The following is a 19,656-nucleotide window of genomic DNA, read 5'->3' on the forward strand; positions in this document are numbered from 1 at the left end:
GACCACACTTCACCACAATTCCCTGCCAGAAAAAAAAAGTCATTAGACAGAGGGCTTTCATGTAGCTTTTCATTGAGTGAATAATTGAGTTCCTAGAGGACCTATCTGATTTGAAGGCCAAAACTTTCTTGTAATACAGACTATATAAAAGTAGTATAAATCACAGCGAGAGATGAAACGTATTTAAACGCACTCCAAGAAAGAAAGAAACCACAATATAGTTAAGTCTTTTGATTGTTCACTAGCCAATTACCCATGTTATTTAGGAACCATCTTGATCTTAATCTTTTTAAAAAGCTTTTTATATTGATGATCTCATTCTACTTCTTAAATTTATATTTCAAATATATATATACTAAATACAGTGAGTGCTTTTTCCAATTTAAATATAATTCACTTTTATCAATTTCATTTGCTGTGCCAACTTGCTGTTATTTTCTCTTCTTGTCCCAATGCTCTGGATAATTGACAATTGATTATAAGCTTTACAGAAGAGATTATGATAACATTGTGTTTCTTTAGACTGGAGTAATACAGAAGTGCTAACCATGGATAAAAGACAATAGTACCATTCTTGTCTCACAGAATGTGTAGTGTGAGGGTTTACACAAAAGAAGAATTATAAATAAATTTGTATAAGATTGTATACATACACACACACATTACTTACAACTTAACAACCTGACAGAATTTTTTCTTCTGCTGATGTACAGTAACTTACCACTATCCTTATTTTTCTTGGTCCTTTTTTTTTTTTTCTTTCTCCTTGACTGTGAGCATGTTGTTCCAGCCGCAGAGACTACATGATGTCAGTGTTTATGTGGGTGTTTTGGGTTTTTTAATAATTTGTCTTTAAAGGAAGAAAAGACTTTGCAAGAAGTAGTGAGACACAAAGGTTTGAGCAATAAAATTTAAGACATCTCTGAAGTTATACCTTGAAGTTGATTCTGACAGCTTACTGTCCTCATCTTTGTCATATATTTGGAGGGTTCAAATAGATTTGGGGTTTAGATCATTAAGGGTCAATGTTAGTCTTTGCATCCTGTACTCTATCAAAAGCTGTTAATATAGGCTTTTTTTTACTATTGGTTTTATTTCATTAAAACCGTTAGAATCAGAGAACAGAATCATGGAGTCATTGGAAGAGACCTTTAAGATCATCAAGTGCAACTGTTAACTTAGCACTACCAAGTCCACCACTAAACAATGTCTCTAAGCGCCAGTTCTACACGTCTTTTAAATACCTCCAGGGATGGTGACTCAACCGCTTCCCTGGGCAGCCTGTTGCAATGCTTGACAACACTTTCAGTGAAGAAATTGTTCCTGGTATCCAATCTAAACCTCCCATGGCACAACTTGAGCCTGTTTCCTCTCATTCTATCACTTGTTGCTTAAGGGATAAAAAAAAATGAAAGACGTGCAGGATTAGCTCTTGTTTTTCTAGAGAGTGAAGGTCAGTGCACTGAAGCCTGGACTGCTGTTGTGCAAGTTCTCTAAGTATTTGCTGAGACACTTTTTACACTAAATGAATAATCCACAGCCGATAACTGCGTGCTGTGGTTTTGAACCATAGAAGGGATTAAACCTAAAAATCCCAAAACAAAAAAACACCACAAAAAAACAAAATCCAAATCCCAGCAACCTGAAAAGTAATATAAAATGTAAGAGATGAGGAGATCAGTGAGGGCTGTTTGACTGTATATCCACAGCAGTTGTGCAAGTGAGAGTGAAAATATGGCACGGGCTGGCAAATACATCGAAATGCCCTCTAGTGACTGTAACGAGAATTTCAATTGGTCTGGGCCTTAAAGGCTAAACATGGGTTTCTTTTAGCTCAGTTCTCTGGATGCAAATTGAGTATCTGACAGGCAAAAGGAGAGCAGAATTGTTTTTACAATGTCAAATACTGATGTGAGAAACCTTTGGGGGCTGGTGCAGGTCATGAACTGACTGTGAGTACTTGAGTCAAGAACTCTGCGTATAGGTGTTGGGGTGGTTTGTTTAATTTTGGGGGCTTGGGTTGGGTTTTTCTGAGCTGATGTCAAGGCTGCCATGAGTGGTCGATCTCTTGAAGCCAGTTGTCTTGTTTTGTACCCCTGTGTGACTAGAACTGTCCCTCTCTCCTGAAAACAATTTCTTTGTGGCCAGCTTTAGGAAGTTGATTATCCAGGTTCTGCCATTGGGGAATCAAACCTGGGAAGAGCTTATGAAGTTATAATTAAGTTTCTGTATCTTGAGCTTCAAAAAGTACAACTTCCATGGATATATATGCAGTTAATTTTGCCTGGTTTCAAATTCCTGACAAGTTCTTGCCTCAAATTTAAGACATCTGTAGGTAGAAAAAGAGAGCAGAGCATTTTAACTTGGACAGGGGAAAACTTGTTGTAGGAAACATATTTCTACTGTCAAACTCAGCAAGCAATCATCTGTAACCAGATTCCCCTTGGTCACTATTGAACAAGGTCATAACACCTTAGTCATGGGGATAGGCATGGAGGTATATTTTTGGTTAATTCGTCTTATCCTTGATGGTGTTTTCCTCATAATTTTAGTCTCTGAGTAAGATAAAATGACCAAAGAAAGCATTCATGGGAGTGGAGTGCATTGATGCACTGGCTTTTCACCCGTTGAGACCTACCTTCAAATACTAGCCTGACTTTCAGATGAAACTGAGCTTGTTATCTGCCTGCTCTGATACTGGATTTTGCACGTTCAATAAAAATGCTGCAAGTTTTGCGTTGACTGACTGCTGGCAAGTTTACAAAGAGACATAGTGCTACTCAGGTGTCTGCAATGATAGATGCTGTATCAGTACCGTGGAGCCATTGGTCAGGAGTAAGGTGCAATGTGAAAGTCAATCAGTTTTAGAAATAAGACACTTTCTGAGGAGGGCTGTCTTACAATGAATTCTTAACACAATATTCTCCTTCCCTTTACCCAAATAAATCTAAATGTAGCTTTATTTTTATCCAACCAGGAGAGATCCTATCGTCCCCCATTTCACCTCCCTTTCTCCTTTTACGTGCATGTTAGTCATTGACTGATGTACTCCTGTGAAAAACAGCATGAAAAGGACATCTAGGCCAAGTGCATTTCATCAGGATATGTTGCACCCTTTCCGCAGCCACAGTGTTCAGGCCATATTTATGACTATGCTTGTACACAAGGAATGGAAACCTCTTCTCTATTCTTATTTCAAGCTGATGACCAACACTCAAAATTGTCTGAAAAGACACTTCAGGTGAATGTTAAGAGACCTGGAACAGTGCGTTCCTTTTCTTCGTATGTTTTGCAGTAGTGCAGATTCATGTCTGTTGTGGGACAATGACCTCGCAGTCAGGTCTCATTTACAATTTTCAGATCCAGTTTGAGTTCAGTGTTTTAGTTTTGTTTAATGACCCCAAGAGATCTCCTTGAGCTCAGATGATCTGAGCCTGTTCTTCTGGGTCTGGGGACTGAGAACTCTTCCCTCTGACAGAAGATCTTTCAGCAAATGGCACCCAGCAGGAAATAGGTGACTAGTTCAGAAAGGAAGGAAAGGGATTCCTTACTGGGACTACACAAATGAATCATCCAGCTTTACCTACGGAGAATTTAAGAGGAAACTGTACTAGGCCTGATAATTCATCGCCAAACATATATCTGCAGACTTGAAGTTACCTTCTCTTGGCCTGACTTTCCTTGCCAAATCCTTGGGGCAGCATCAGGAGATGTGTGAGCCTAACGTAGAACTCGGTATGTTCATATCTAGGTAACCCCTTAATTGACAAACTTATAGCACTTTCATTGTCTTTCCTTCCGCTAGCTAGACTAATCCATCTGGGATTATCCATCAGGATAACCCATGTGAGGGACAGGCCTGCAGAAGTGATGGGATGGCCCATGTCTTTTAGGATGCCAGTACACATGAATAGGAATTTTGCCAGGATCTGTCACCTCATTTCCATTAATGCAGACTTAGTTTGCCTGCTGTTGAAATCTTGTGTTTACCATGGTAGTGCTTGCCCTGTTGACAGGGCTAAGTGATTCTTAAGTGTTCAGTAAATCAGTGAAATTTTCTGAACAGTGGGAAGTTTTGATGTCATTAACAAAAGATGCATGTTAACTAGCAGCTGTAAATTAATTAGAAAAACATAGTTTTTTTTTTTTTTTTTTTTTTTCTTTCTGCTGCATACTGTGTGAACCATTTAGTCTACAGCAGGGACAGACAGTGCTTCAAAATGTCCACAGCATTCAGGATCTGAATGCTCCAATTTCCCAAACATTTATGTCCAGCATCGACTCCCCCCCAGAATATTATGGGTCAGAGCACTGCCTGCCTTACAATCCTTTTCCCTGTCAGTTTTCATATCACGCTTACCTGGGGAGTATATGAACACCTTTCAGTTGTGCATTAGCCAGGATGATCACGTGTCTGTCTGTGATCAGGGTGCAGTCTTGCCAAATGGGCTTCATTTGTGCTGAGGCTACCATCCAAAAATAGGCAAATGGGATCAGGGAAGGCAAGGCAAACAGCATTAAATGTGTAATGATACCAATTAATGAGTGCTTGCCTTGTGTTTTGGAGTATGGGAAACCATTTCACAAACCTGCTAGGATTGTGTTTAAACAATAACTGCCTACTTTTAAAGGGAAACAATCTTACTTTATTTCAGTTTGCTGCTTCTAGCAGTGTCAGCTTCTTTAATTATTGCTATTTAATTATGTCTTAGCATTTGAACTCTCCTCATTAACCTTCATCAGTGTGAGACACCTAGGATAATGCAATGGCAAAGCCAACATCTTGTGTAATTTTTATTTTTTTTTCCTTCCCTCCACCCCCTTCCCAAATCTCCAGAATTCATTAATTGAATGTTAGAGCATCTGGGCCACTTAAGTATTCGAATCATGCAGCAACATGGGTAGTGTTAGCCTGCTATGGCTCAATAAACCTCTCATTCTCTTGTTCACGGTTCATTTGAATTTTGCAGAAAACTCTGGAAAAAAAATGAGGCATTCAAATAAAAATGGTGCAGATAATGGTAGGAGGAGATGAAGAACTCAGACAAATGTTTACCCTAAGTACCGCGTGTATGTGGTACTGTCATCCTTCTAATTGAAAAAGGGAATGGGCTTTAGAGCAGAAACCCACAACCCAGACTCTATTCCTGTGTGACCTTCAGCTGTCACTATAGCTGTCCTCTCTATCTGAAAACAGAGTTTTTATTTTATGCTGGTAAAGTAGTGGAGCCTAATTTTTTATTTGACAAGTACTCTAAGATCCTGGGAGGAAAGGTACAATAAAAGTGCAAAATAAAACTATATGTGGCAGTATTACTCCTGATTCTAATGGATTTTAGTAGGATCTTTAATCCCTTTATCTACCATGAATAGATGTATTGTCTATAAAAGAAACTTTAAGCAGTTTCACTTCACTTTGGTAACACCTTGGTAATGCAAATATGCCATTGGAGTGTGTCTCATGACAGTGGAAAATGAAAGTGCAGGAATAAAGCATAATGACTGTAATGGGGATTCTTTAATGCAGTTGCTGGGCCTAGGCAGGACTTCTGTAGTTTTCCTCCAGTTCTTTGCTCTCCACGCCACACAAAGCTGGCTTATGCTGCCTTTTGTCCCACCATAGTGTGTTCCCAGGGCCCAGTTTGGATTAGGCTGCCACGGAATAAAATGTAAGCTGTGTACACCTAACAGAACCATATCTGTGAATTGATCTGAGGTTTTACTCTGATCCCTCAGCTGTATAACTCCTGTGTAAAGCAGAAGCAGGATGATGCTTTCACACTGAGAATTGCTTGTGGTAAGTCTGGATGTGCTATCTATAGGGAAGGGCTGATCTTTATTTCACAGAAAGGGAGAGAGACTAAACTACAGATTTGTCATGGCTAAATGTGAGCATTTATGTGAGCTGCTGAGGTTGAAGACTCCATGCTTGCTGTGCAGTCAGTGCAAGGAGGCTGGAAGATGCAGAGGATCCCTGATCCCACTAACACCTGCTTTACTCTCTGGAGGTGGTTGGCTCATTACTTAAATACTTAAAGCCGGGTGGGATAAATCCTGGTTGAATCCAGGCTACAAGAAGGCAGTTAGATGCCTGACTCCTCCTTTATCACCTAAATCCCATGGATTCAAAAAGGACAGAGGTTTTTGAGTATCTTCTTGAATGTATTCCTGCCTAATCTCTTTCCTGCAGCCTCAGGACTTCCTTTGTCAGACTCTGCTCTCCTGGATTTTTCCAGGGAGACAGAGGAATGGTCCATTCCTCTGCCTGACGCTACAAATGACCTTTTTTCCTGTAACATTTGTTGCTAGCGTTGGCAAAGGGGCTCTCACATCAGCTTGGCTCTGTTTGACTGCTGGGACTGATCTACAAACCTCACCATTGTCAGCACACTAAAGATATCCAAGGTTTCCACCTACAGAAGTCAGGCTGAACAGGAAAGGATAGTTCTCCTTTGAGTTTCGGATCTGAGACGCTGTGCCTGACCCAGATATGGTTATGGGTTGCTCAGTCATGCAGCAAAACTTCTTTGCTTTTCCTCAGGGAAGAGAGGTGTGCTGTATTTTCAGCGGTCGCATTGGGTTGGTTGATGGTCTGCTGGCACTCCTGCAGCTCGTACCTGCTGCAGAAGTAGCATCCCTACTGGGACTGTCACTGTTTTGTTTTGACTGCTTGTTATTTCTCGCTGGAGTTGGTGATGCTTTGGATTTTTCAAGGACAGGTTCTTCCTCTCCTAGTCCTTGATAATTAGGAATCTGGAATAGAGGCTTATTTTGTTTCTCTTCTTTACAGATTGCATCCTGCATTTGTTGAGCTTCAGTTATACTCTCTCTCTCCATCCACAGATAACTTAGTGAAACCTCCCCTCTAGAAACCTTTGACCTTGTCTCTACAAAGAGATCCTGCATTACCCTGAACGAGGCTGTCCAAAACCAGGCTATTTTACTGTTTTCCTTTTGTTAAGAACTTGGTGGTTTGTTTTTTTTTTCTCTTTTCATACAGAAGCAAATAGTTTTCTTTTCTCATCTTCTCTTTTTTTCTCCTCTTGCCTTGTCTGAAACTGAAGTGGAAAAGAGGAGCGGAAGAGCCATAAGCAGTGTAAAGAAAATGACAGAGTCCTCTGTGTCACTTAACTCTGCAGAACAGGTCACTGGTCAGAGGCATTAGCCTCTTATTGCCTATGCTCAGTGTTTCATATTTTTTATTTGTCTTTACTGTTATTTATCCGATGTAGAGACATGCATTTTTTTTGACAATCACCAGCCAATAATTCCACATTTGTCAAAGAGAAAATAAGATAATCAGTGTGTGGCCTGGTATTACTGGAAGGGCAGATTAGATTTGCTCAAAAACGGTGGCATTTTATGGTTACTTTTATGCTCTGTAAATAGAGGAAAAGACAGATTGAAGAGATTACTTTACAAAAAATTCCATTTCAAGTCACTGGGGAAGCAGGTAACCTTCAGATCTGAGCTTTGCATAAGAATGCAGTGGATGAGAGAGGATTTCTATTAACACTGCCAGCTTCTTTCAAAAAATATACTGTCTGCCACTCTACATCAACCTTCCTCCCTGCCTGTTTTCTCCCTTCCACCCACCTTGTCCCCTGGCAGTGCCATTAGAGATGAGCCAGTGACTCAGGGCAGTTCCTTAGCTGAAGCAAGTAGTCATAGTTCCACTGGCTTCAATGGAGCGGTAACAATTTATGCTGGCTGAAGGATGGTCCCTCATGGTTTGAACCTGATTTTTTTTTTTTTTTTTTTTTTTAACAGTACTGGGATTTTTGTTTGGTTCTCTGTAGTGACAGAGATCTCTTGTAAAGTTTTCACCTGTATCCAAAGTCTAAAGCTGTTCATGACTAGGGTATTAATTTTTTTCAGAATGGTTCTGAATCAAAAATTGGGTAAACTGGTTTGGCTAGACAGTAAGTGTGGCTTCTGCAAGAAAAATCAACAGAAGTTTTAAACAAATAATACAAAAAATCCTAGTTGTCAGAATCTGGGACAGAATAACTGGGGAAGGATTTCTTTGTGTATTATGTGCTTTTCTTATTCTATAGGTATTCGATAGTGACTACTGCTGGAGATAAAGCAGGAGGCTAGATGGACCTTTGCCTTATCCAGATCATATGTCATCAAATCAGATTTTTATTCTCCTGCTTATGCTTAGATTGTGGAAGAACAGAAATATTCTGCCAGTTCTGTGACAGCATTTGCGGAAGGACTGTTTTTTTATGGAGAGCGTAACCCAGTGCATGTCTTATTTCATTAGTGAGGAGCAGAACCACCACTGTAAAAGTGCTCTGACAGTGTTGATTGCTTTCCTGCAAAAATAAAAAAAAGTTCTTGTGTGACTATTTGCATGCTTTCGGGTGATAAATGAGTAAAAATAGGAACCTCTGGATTCCTGTTAATCCAAATATCAAAACTATATCTCTTTGCACTTGAGCTGTCCACCTGCATGGGGCTGCTTCAGGAGTAATATATGAAATCAGATCGTGATCGTTCATGCTTGCTTGTACCCATCACAAATAATAAGCTGAGGCAGTTAGGGTAAAATAGTTGTGTGTCAGATGTGTAGTTACCAAAATATCAACCAAACAATATGTTTTTTTAAAAGAGATTCAAGGATAATCTTTTTCATCACTGTTTTAATTAGGTTTAAATAAAATTATTTTTATGCACAGGAGCCACAGATGGAACATTTGCTTTTTCATATACTTCAGGTGATTGCCCATATTCCTCACATTTGTCATGTTTAACTTATTTCTGCTAAGCTTTTTAACCTTCTGAAATGAACAACCAGTTTCTTTGACACCAGTCATCTACCTGGTGCAGCGAATTCCCAATTGCAGTTTAGGCTTATCTTATTAGCAGCCACAGAAACGTCTAGTAGTAAGATACTCTACTAGCACATCTATAAGTGCACAGAGGGATCATGGATCTGTTGAAGTCAAAGGCAGAATTATCTTTTTGTCTACAATTTCATGCTTAGGGAGAAATACTACTTGCCTGAAAGGCCTCAGAATAGAAATAGGCAGGACAAGCAGCTAAACATGGGAAAGGCAACTGAAAGGCCAAAGCAGGCTCTTGTTTGGGCTGTGATGAAGGTCTGGGGCCGAAGGCCTGTCGAAACTTAGACCAGCTCCATCAGTCAGTTATGAGGAACTAGTTTTTCATCAGTCCTTTAGACTCTGTCACTCCTTTTGCCAGCATTGTCCCACTTCAGAAATAAGAAATGACCCTTTTCCTCGTTTGTGGTGGTGTCCAAGTGCCCTGTTATCTACACTTCCTTAAACAACCCCTCTGCAGAGTTTGCTGTCCAAACATGATGAGTGGTGGATCTCATGGGAAGTCAGGTATTTATTTATGGACTACCTTCTTCTGTCACAGTATTTTTTTCATATAATTCCTTGGCCCATTATTGGTATAGTAGGTAACTTATTATAGGGTTTGCATTGCTATAACTCAATGATCTGTTTGGTTGCTAAGTAGAATCAAGGAAATTTAACTTTGTGTAAACTCTGCACACAAATAGAGCAACTGCTGTAGCTTGTGTCTACTGTTGAGCTTGTCAACTCTGTCAGTGTCCTGTTGAGAGGCCTCCTGGTGTCAAGTGCACTTTCTTTCTCAATATGAAAAGGAATTTATATTTGTAATGAATATTCATACAATAAAGACATGGGTGATCCACAGATAAAACAAAGGGGTTTATCCTCACAAAACCAGTACTGTAAGAATTAAGATGAAGGGAATCCTATATCACACAATTCGGAGTCTATCTCATCACAGGAGCCAATGGGTACAATCCTGCCCAAATTGATGGAGTGGCTTTCATTTACCCCAACAGTGAATTTGTTACCTACCCAGCCAGACCTAATACTTTTTGACATGAATAGATGAGAGGATCGGTCCATTAATGCAGAAGATTTAGTAGCTATTTGGTGAGTTTTTGCCATCTTTGACATTTCAGAACGGAGCTTAATGATGCAGCAGTTTAGCATAAACAATCTGGCTGCGTGGGGGACATTTCTTTTTCTCTCTTTCTGCTACCTTCTGCAGGCTTGGCATGCTCAGTGTGTATGTGACTTGAGACAGTAGGGCACCTTTTCAAATGCACCTACAGGCTCTGCCACAGCTGTTAAGCTTTCTTTGTGAAGCAGGAGTTCTATGAGGGCACAGGTTAGTCAGTTTTTCGGAGCTTAAAATAATCCCGTTTCCCTGGTTCCTTAGAAGATGTTGCGTTTAAAAAAAATAAAAAAAATAAAAAAAAATACACACTTTAATAGAAATACTTTTCCTTCATTAAATTAAATCTCTAAAGCCCAATAGCATTTTCAGTGCTTATATGAAAATGCCAGTGGGGATTTGAGATTAAAAGCGGTATTTTTGTACAAGTCAATGAAGATCTCAATAGGAAAGAACACTCTTCAAATATAAATTCCTCCAGTATCGAGAAAGACAGACAGATTTTCTACTTAGGTCCTTGATAATACTTCTTCCAGCCTTGTTATGAAATTCTGTTTTCACATATCTGATATAAGGCTGTTACACATTAGCTCTCCATTGAATGAAATCTTATTAATGGTGCCTTTTTTATTATAGAGATATGCGAAGCTTCTCAGATTTAATTCACGTTTAACAGTAAACATGAGGTGCTGTGACCCATTTGTATGCAGCTCAGGTTCTCTTTTTCTATCTAAAAAAAAAAGGATTAAATGGCATAATAAAAATAAAAGCAAAATAGATCCACTGTTGACTTTTATTGGTATCGTTTGGACATGCATTGCCATGAAAGGCCACTACATATGTGTGACCCACAGCTAGAGGAGTAGGAAAGAAATATATTAAAAACCAAATTCTCAAGAAAGGTTTGTTGGTGCTGGGTTTTTTATTTTATCTCCCTCTTCTGATGTCTCCTATCCATTCAAGCAAAAAACCCTAACAACTTGCGGTCTGCATTTTTGTAGATAAAATACTGAGTGATCAAAGTGCAGTTTTTTGGGAAAGTGCTTTCCAAATTGTTTCCCAGTGAAGAGAAGAAACAGGCATAAGGTTTTAGTAATAAATTCATGCAGATGTAACCTTTTTTTTTTTTTCCTTCTACTCAAGGATCTGAAAGCGAATGTATAAAACCGGCTAATCATTACTAGTGTTATTAAAATGGAGGAAAATAAATCGAGTTGGGAATATATTCCAAAAAAGTAGTGTGGGTATGTACAGTCCATGGGCCAATTTTGAAGGCATCTGATGTGCTGCTTACAAGAAATCATCAGCCCTTCAGTAGTCATCTGTGCTCCCAGAAAAAACAAAGAATACGATTTAGAAAAACAGCCAACACAAGGCACTGAAGTAGAGCATGCTGAAGAACAGACCTTGAATTCTGTCCATATCTTAAATTCACTTGTTTTGTCAGCACTGAGAAGGCACTCTCACTCTGGATTAGACCCGAGAGTTAGACAGGCAAGTTGAGGATAACTGGGAAAGAGAAATAATATTTTGACACAACCCATGTAATTTTAGGTTTTCCAAACTGTGTGAATTTGAGCCTTCAGAGAGGGAACGTCCTCAGGCTTTGGGGATGGGAAGAGGCTCTTATTCCTTCATGCTGAAGCTACTTTTCTCTGTTGTCCAAGTCAGTATTCACTGGGTTAGATGTTGAGCAACAGTAATTGCGATCCTGTAACCTAGTATTCAGGGTGTTAATGTGGAAGGAAGGAAACCAGGATTCTGGTTCATGTACTATTTAATGCTACGTACTTAAAAAAAAAAAAAAATCCTGCAATATAACGTGTTTAGGGCACTCCTGGAAGCATCAATGTAGTTTCAGATGCCTTCAGACTGAGAAGGGGTTTTGCCTGGGGACTTCCCACACACTGTGTAAGTCTGCTGAGCCTATAAGTATTGAACAAATCGGGGATTGTTGCCACTGCTTTTTTACCGCCGTGTTTCTATGCTGCTTTTCCATTAGTTAAAATTTGGAAATATCTGCTAAAACTAGTGGGAGAGGCAGAGGTACATGGATTTCTTGGGGGACTTGGCCAAAGGGAGAACTCTGGTTGCTGATGGGTACTGACATCTCCTGAACTAGGTGACAGCTAAATACAGTTTTTTAAGATCTAAACTATGGGTTTAAATGGGATTTAAGCTACTTCAGTTGCTAAATCTGTTTGTGGATTTATTCTTGAGTGTATTTTTAAAGGAAACTCATCAGTTTAGTGGAAAAGCAACAGAATGCAGGCTATTTGACTTCAATCCTCACATTCAGGCAATGGTACATCATGCCTCTGAGAGAGGACAGTGACCTTCAAAAACTTTTCCATCATTTTGGAAGCTTTCTCAAAATTAGGACAGTGGTCTGGGCTCAGCCTTGACAACTTCTGAAAAGTCTCTCCAGGGTTCAGTTCTAAATGTGTTCAGTGTGGGCATGTCTGGTTTGAAAATTTAAATTCTGCAACGATGAGAACTGCTTGAACTTAATGGCGTGGAAGCTTTATTTTTCCTTCTCTGCCTTGGAAATGCAGAGGACTGCATTGCACTAACAGTCTGGAAACAAAGCTGCTTAAATCCACTCTGACTTTTGCACACTATCTGTATGGTAATAATTGTGGCTAATGGGAAGATAGCTTCTGCAGTTATTGTAATCAATAGATCAGGAATGCAAAGATATAAAGAAAATTAGGAGTAATCTGTTCTCTGTTTTTTCTAAATCAGCTCATAAACTGAGAAGACAGTTTTGGGAAGTGCTGACCTGGTTTTTCATTCAAATCAAGTTTTTGTGTCATTTAGTGGTAAGGCCAGCAGGGTTAAGTCGGTCAATTGCTGTTGTTGTTTTTCCACTTGCCTGGAATATCTCTGTTAATTTTTCTTTCATCTGAAATAGCTCCAAAACTCTCAAATGTTTTTGACTGGAGAACAGTATGTTTGGGTAATGTGGCTTACATCAGAGATGGGGGTCAGACCAAGCAAGGACACAGCCCGGTGGGGACAGGGAGGTGTGGGGAAATGGAGTTACAGGTGTTTTACTGGCAGTTATGCTAATGATTCAGTAGCCTGAGTTTGGTCGAACTGTTTAACCCATCTTTGCTTCAAGTATTCATCACTTGAATGGGTTTGAAATTGCTTTTCTCTTACTGACAAAGTGCTGCTTGAAAAATACCTGTGCTATAGCCTGAAGGGTATTTGGAAGGGATTCTCAACTCCTGTGCAATTGGGGGACACTTAGCACAAGCAGGGATGTATGTGGTCATGTTGTGTTCACTGATTTTTAACTCCATGAGGAACCCCAGTGTTGACTGTTCACTCTGAAGTCTACCTTTGATAAAGGGAAGTAGTGTTGGATACCAGCTCAGCTGAAGGCCATTAGCATTCCTCTGCTGTATTACATGCAGATTTTCCTGGCTCACAAGAATAGCATTACATGGAGTATGCGTCCTATATCAGCAAAAGAAATGCATGCGTGCAGAGATATAGCCAGGGTTTACAGCCTTATTAGAAGTCGTATAAACAGTCCTCTCCTCCACCTCCTCTGTCCTTATTTCCCACTGACATTCCCCCTGGCTGTGTTTTCCCTTCCTCACCCTTATGTACTTTCAACAGATTGGGGTGAGAAGGGTTGTTTTTTCTTTAACTTAAAATCAGCAGCACAGTCTTTCATCTATCACCACCCTGTATTGGCTGACCCTTGAGTGCACCGAGAGTATGTGGTGGGAGGGGGGGTAAATATGAGATCAATTCTGTAGCCTTGGCTCTCAAATTCTAATGCCAGGCAGCAAAATTCCTTATAGTGAGGGGATATGGATACAGCCCTCCTTCAGGTTGGACGGGCTGAGCAGCCAAAATTGTATCGAGTGACATAAGCATGCATGTTGAAATTTCCCCTATATTTGTTCATCAACTACTGTACCATGGTGGAATACGTAAGCTGAGCCCTCTTGGCACCAGCACAATTTGGCTTTGTATGGGATGGAGTGGAGGATGGGGGGAGGGGGAACACAGGGAAATGGACTAATCTTCATTCCCCTTTAATCTGTGATTTTCTATTTAAATTGGGAAGGGGGGCTATAGCAGTGCTTCTGCAGATGTAGGAAGATGTCTGCAAGAGAAAACACTGTTGCTTAAGAATAGAGAAGTCCATTTCAGTTGGAGGCTGTTGAATGTGGTCATCGAAACACAGTCTTAGTGGTACCAGCAATATGCTGGTTGATTGCCAGCAGTCTGCACTAAATGGGGCAACACCCACACAACCCCTTGTGGTGTGGTCCTGCTAAAGCTGAATGCGTGGCAGAGAAGTCTCCATGTTTCTGGAGGCATTTCCACTGCAATCACTGCCCCTTTGTTTTGAAAAGCTGTTGCTGGCTCAAATCACCTTCAGTGCTGTTCTTTGGGAGTTCCAAAATACGTTGCATCAAGTGAAGCAGAAGTCTAGAGCAAGAAGCTGCGAGATGCCTTACTGAATACCAGGCTATTCTCAAGACAATGATAAGGCAACTGAAAGCATTACTCCATGAATGAGGGTCATCTTTCTGCATGAATCTTTCTTTACTGACTAGTGTCCAACCTACATTAGAAAGATAGTGAGGCGCACAGATGCTGTGGTGATTGACATGGTCTAAAATGTCAAAGAACTGAAAAAGGAAGATACCGGTGGGCAGGGAAGTTACTTAAAGGTCATTGAAGTGATTTTCTTGCGCCTTTTTCCATTTTCATAGATGTCTTAGAGTCTGGACAGCATATGCAGCTGGCACCTTTGATAGTGTTGAATGGATAAACATATCACAAATGAATTGCAAGTGGCACAGTCCTAGGCTTTATGTTTCTTTGGCATTGAGTAGTTCCTTGAGTTCAAGCCACTTAATTAAAGACTAGTCAACAATATGTCAATGCTGATGGAAGCAATGACACCATCTCAGGCTGTGGCATCCCCCTGTGATGTCAACAGCTGTCTGAATTTTTTTTTCCCTCTCAATTTTTTTGGTACATATCCCCATTGTGCACACTGACTCACACTTTGTATTAATGAGAAATGTAAGGCTTTAAAAAAACAATTGCACTGTAGCCTCATTACTATGAAAAATCCATTACGTGGAAGTCATTTGTCAAAGCCAACTGTTTAGTTGCTGTAATTTACATATTTATCAAGTTTGATTGGAATGTAATGACTTTGACTTTCTTCATTTTTTTTTTAACCTTTTTAACCCTGTTTCCATGAAGAGGGAGTTGTTGTTTTTTACAGGAAAGGGCAAAACATAATTAAATTTACAGTCACTAATAAATATACATGTTAATGGTTCAAATAATTAATTTTTTAATGGTGGAAATTAGTTACATTTACATGTCTTTGCATGGAAACTGAGGTGGGATCTTATCAATCCATGAAGTTTTTGTCTCTACCAAGGGATCTGGCTGGCAAAGAATATACAGCACAAGACTCTATAAATGAGATAATGAGTGTTATGATATGCAGCTAATATTGGATCTCCATAATTCTTGTAGTTGAAGGATCAGACATGCATGGGTTTCCAGCATAATCACATGATTTATTATGGATGATTACTTTCATTTGCATCTGATGCTGGGAGTCTTGTGACAGGGCCCCAAGCAGAAGCATAAAATTCCCTTGAATACAGGGCTGGCGACCCAGGAGGCTGCTGAGGACACTGATCCACACAAGCATCTTACACCCCAGCGAGCTGTTACAAGACAGGCGGAGGTGACGAGAGCTTGCTGTAGCAGCTGATACTGGGAGTTGTTAAAGCTAAGCAATGTGGCACTGCTTGTTTGCAACTGGCCTCAAGTGAAGAAATCTCTTCCCTGTGCTATGGAAAAAGCTAGAAAATATGATACAAAAATGACAGCTGAAGAGCAGAATGCCAGCTCTCTCATCTGAGCATTGAAACTTTCTCTATAAAAGGATAGTAAGGACATGAGAATTGAGCAGATCTGTGGTGTGCCTGTGTGTCAGGGTTCAACTGACGGGGTCAGTTAATTCCTCTGGAATGGTCTATGGCCTGAGCAAAAGCTAAAACAATGCATACAAAATTAAGGCATTTTAAAAAATATAAAAACCAAGGGAAGAGGCAAGTTAGAAAAAGATTGAAATTCAGCAAAAGCAATTGGTGGCTGAATACCAAGAAAAATATACTCGAGGTGAGACAATAGAATAGTTTTCCACAGAAATGGGGTGCTGACCAGGTAAGGATGGTCTAAAATGTCTTTCCCAAATCGAATGTGAAAGGGAGTACAGATATTTAGTGACTACCTTTGAGAAACAGTGAATATCAAGCAGCAGGTGTCCAGCCACAAATATAACTTATGTGACAAAAAATGATGTGCTACAGAAGCTGTGGCATGCAGTTCGTCAGCCCCTTTTCTGTCCTCTGCTGCTTCACAGCATCTCCCACTTGACATTCCTATCTTTGACGTGTCCCATCCTTTAAATAAATGATGACTGAGAGTGATCCCCTTGAGCTTCAACTTGGAGCATGTTTTTATTAATTTATTTCTTGCTGTGCTAGATTTCTCCCCCTCCACTTTTAAAGGCTCCTTTGACTTTAATTAAAATTCTCCATAGGCTTATTGCCTTGAGAGAGAGAGAGAGAGAGAGAGTGTGTGTGTGTATAAATTGGTTTTAACAGTTTGCTGACTAGATACGTTTTGCAAAGCTCACACAGCCTTCCAGTGTGCATGGCTGCAGACAACAAAATGTGTTTTCACGTAAGCCCCATGCTCTATTGATTGACTTGCGCCTCTGAAATTTATTGCTAACAAGTGATGGGACAAAAAGGACAATTAGAATTGGTAGACACTTATGTGCAAGTGAAGTTAATGTGGTGCTTACAGAGATGTCAGTGAAGAATCATGTCTGTGAGAAGAACTGTTCTTGGTTTGATGTAAGGCAGCGGGCAGATGTGGCACGTTGGTTAGAGCGGGAGAAGGTTTTATGTGTCCAGGTGGAATTTAAACATCTTTGTGATAATTGTTTTTGCAACAGAGGGTAAAATGTCATAAGCAGCATGTGAATAAGAATGGTAGCTTACTTGGCCCTTAATGACAATGGAAAGTGCCCTACTTCTGGGCATGTATCTCACCATTTTCTTTTGAAGGAAAGGACAAGGGTGTGACAGGAATTTCTCCTGCCAGACTGCGGGATATGTGGTAAAGGTCAAATATTCTTAGTACGCTTCTGTCTGAGGTCATGTCTGTGACATTTGCTGATATGGAGTCATAGTCAAAAGCGAGTGGAATACATACACCTAAGCAAAGCTGATTTAGGACTGCTGAGACTCCTCCCAAACCACAGACCCTGACATCAGGTCCCTGTGATTAAAAACTGTGAAGAATCAATGAACAAAAGCAGGGGCCTGGCAGTGTGTCCAGGAGAGGTGAGCCCACTTCTTTGTGAAAAGGGGACGCTTTCCATCTAATCTTTGCCATCGTCTCTACGTTAAAAAAAAAAAAAAAAAAAAAAAAAAAAAAAAAAAAAAAAAAAAAAAAAAAAAATCATGTTTCTCATCACAATTTGAAACCAGTGTCTAACATTACAGTAAAGAAGGACTTGCTTCTGGCCGGCTTAGGGACACGTGTGAGTGTTTCAGCACTGAAGGTACTCTGTATCCCCTGACTTGTCTGAAGTATTTCAAAGTTTGAATTTGGTGTCTGCTGAGCATCTGAATTTTTGGTGCTACGTGTTCAGGTCCAAATTCTGATTTTAGGCAAGCTGTGAATGTGAAGAGAGAGTCTATTCAGTGGTGTCTTTTTCTTGTCTTGTGGGCTCAAACCTCTCCCGAAGAGAGTGTTGGTGCCTCCTGAAGAGGTCAGTGTCATGTTCTGAGGAGCACTGCTCTTCATGAATCTCATTTCAGCAGGTTGCCTTTTATTGACCGCTAGCTCAGCTTCCGAAGAACACACTGTCGTAGTTCAGTAAAGGCCAAAACCTCTTGCAGAACACCTGGCATGTCCTGCCTGGGATCATTGCTTTCAAGCCAGGTCTTGTACACTAAAGGCTTTATTCTGCTTAACCCTGTCAGTCCCTCTCCTCCCAGGGAGGGGTCCCATGCAGAAAATAAATAAGAAAAATAATAATCCCCGATGTCCTGTAATTGAGCATGGGGTACCTCCACTTCTTTAGTGTTTTGGGATGAATGAGAGAGACAATTGTTCACGTTGTTCAAGTCAGTGTCTAAAAGGTGGAATACAGGAGATGAATCCAGTGGCAGTGCTGGGTGTATTGCTTCACTGCTACCCCAGATTTCAGCCTTTAGCCAGCCTGGCTGAAACCTTGGTTGCTTTTCATCTTTTCTTCCTCCAAGAATGAGACCTGACCCTACTTAGAACAAAATACCCGAGTAGGTATCTATCCAGCTTTGTCCACCATTGCGTGCTTCTCCACGTTTTTGTTTTTTCAATTCTGCTCCTGTTGTACTTATTGCCTGTTTAAGTGAAGAATATGAGGTATAGCCTCAGTGAGTAGAGGTTTTCCAGTTACAGCTTCCCAGAAACACCTTTCCTGATTTTTGTGTGTTGTCTTGCAGCTTGTTTCTTCTCTATTGTTTTATCCATTGTCCTTGAAATATTAGAGATGCTGGACTGGAGGATTCTGGACTTGCATCTAGTGGCAGCTATAGATGTCCTTTCCAGCACTGACTTCCTTAGGAGGATCCATGATGAATGTAAGGCTGGGTCTCTGCATCTCAGAGAAACTACAAGAGTTTCAAGCATAGCTGTACTGGGACTCAGTTCTTTTCTGAAGTGCATATGGTTTTGCTCAAATTTTATATGGGAAAATCTAAGCACTGAAGTTAATCACAGGCAAATCCACAGCAAAACTGGAAACAGAACAGAACAGAGGTGTCCTGGCTGCTCCTGTAACGGCTGGACTATTCTGTGAGCGGATGGTAATTCCCTCTTTGCTATCTTGGCTGAAATTCTGACAAAAATTATTCTCTTATCTTTCAGCCCATGCATACTTGTAGCGAACAAACATAATTGTAGCCCTCTCCACTGGAGAGAGCTGATAGAGAATTGCTTTATAGCAGGCCTTAGCAATATCTTTTGAATCCTTGGATTTTAAAGACAAACTGAAAAGATACCCATGTAACTGTAGTATTGCAGGTAGAAATGTCTTGCATCTGAATTTTTTTTTTTTCTATCCCTTTATATAAAGTGAAGGCTACCAGGATGGTGAGCATTTCTAGAGGGATGATAGCAGTGAAAAGAGAGAGCAAGATAGGTACCAGTTAGTATCGATTCCGTCCCTAAAGGTGAGGCCTGTTTCCTTTGTGACTGCAGGCAGCTCCTTAGTGTTTCTACCTTATCTTCACTGATGTGGCATTGTGGAGCTCAGTTAAGAGAACCCTGTGGAATGGCTGAAGATCTTTATTACTGTCACTGATGGTAACTGGAGAAGTGCTGCTACATACATAAGCTACTGCATTTCTGTCTGGTGTAAAATTTTGAGAGAGAGATAAATAGGACGTGTTTTGGTTTATTCAGTTTGTAATTTCATGTCAACCATTGCAAGAAAAAAAAAAAAAGAGATGAGTACTGTAGATCAGAGTTCATGTATTCAAATACAGACGGGGGAGTCTGACTCTATGGCATTTAAGGAAAAAGCATTGAAAGACACTCAAGTAAAATGAAGACTTTTAGCAAATCGTG

General features: G+C 40.2%; 1 protein-coding gene across 3 annotated transcripts in view; it reads left to right on the forward strand.

Annotated features, from left to right (window-relative positions):
* LOC113482589 (cytosolic carboxypeptidase 6-like) overlaps positions 1-19,656 on the forward strand; it is a 969,074-nt gene that overhangs the window by 713,709 nt on the left and 235,709 nt on the right. The gene's annotated exons all lie outside the window — the stretch shown is intronic.

Source organism: Athene cunicularia (assembly GCF_003259725.1).
Source record: "Athene cunicularia isolate RWA chromosome 8 unlocalized genomic scaffold, athCun1 chr8_part1, whole genome shotgun sequence".
Classification (NCBI taxonomy): domain Eukaryota; kingdom Metazoa; phylum Chordata; class Aves; order Strigiformes; family Strigidae; genus Athene; species Athene cunicularia.